Here is a 457-nt window from a genome sequence, read left to right on the forward strand (position 1 = left end):
CAGCAGCAGCAGCAGCAATTGTTTGTTTACTGTGTCGTTTTAAAGGTTAAGATTCGACTTACTGCTCAGCATTTCCTTATACACAAATAGCCGCTGCTGCTGCTGCTGCTGCAGCAGCAGCAGCAGCAACCGTAGGAGCAGCAACGGTAGCGGCAGCAGCAGCAGTAGCCACAGCAACAGCAGCAGTAGCAGCAGCAACAGCAGCAGTAGCAGCAACAGCAAAGACAGTAGTAGCAGTAGGAGCAGCAAAAGCAACGACGGCAGCAGCAGCAGCAGCAGCAGCAGCAACAGCAACAGTGGCAGCAGCAGCTGCAGCAATAGCAGCAGCAGTAGCAGCAACGGCAACAATAACAATAGCAGCAACAGCAGAAACAGCAGCAGCAGCAACAGCATCAACAGCAGCAGCGATAGCCACAGTAGGAGCAGCAGCAGCAGCAGCAACAGCAGCACCAGCAAT

This window comes from Eimeria mitis, genomic scaffold, assembly GCF_000499745.2.
Source record: "Eimeria mitis Houghton genomic scaffold, Emh_scaff1508, whole genome shotgun sequence".
NCBI classification, from domain to species: domain Eukaryota; phylum Apicomplexa; class Conoidasida; order Eucoccidiorida; family Eimeriidae; genus Eimeria; species Eimeria mitis.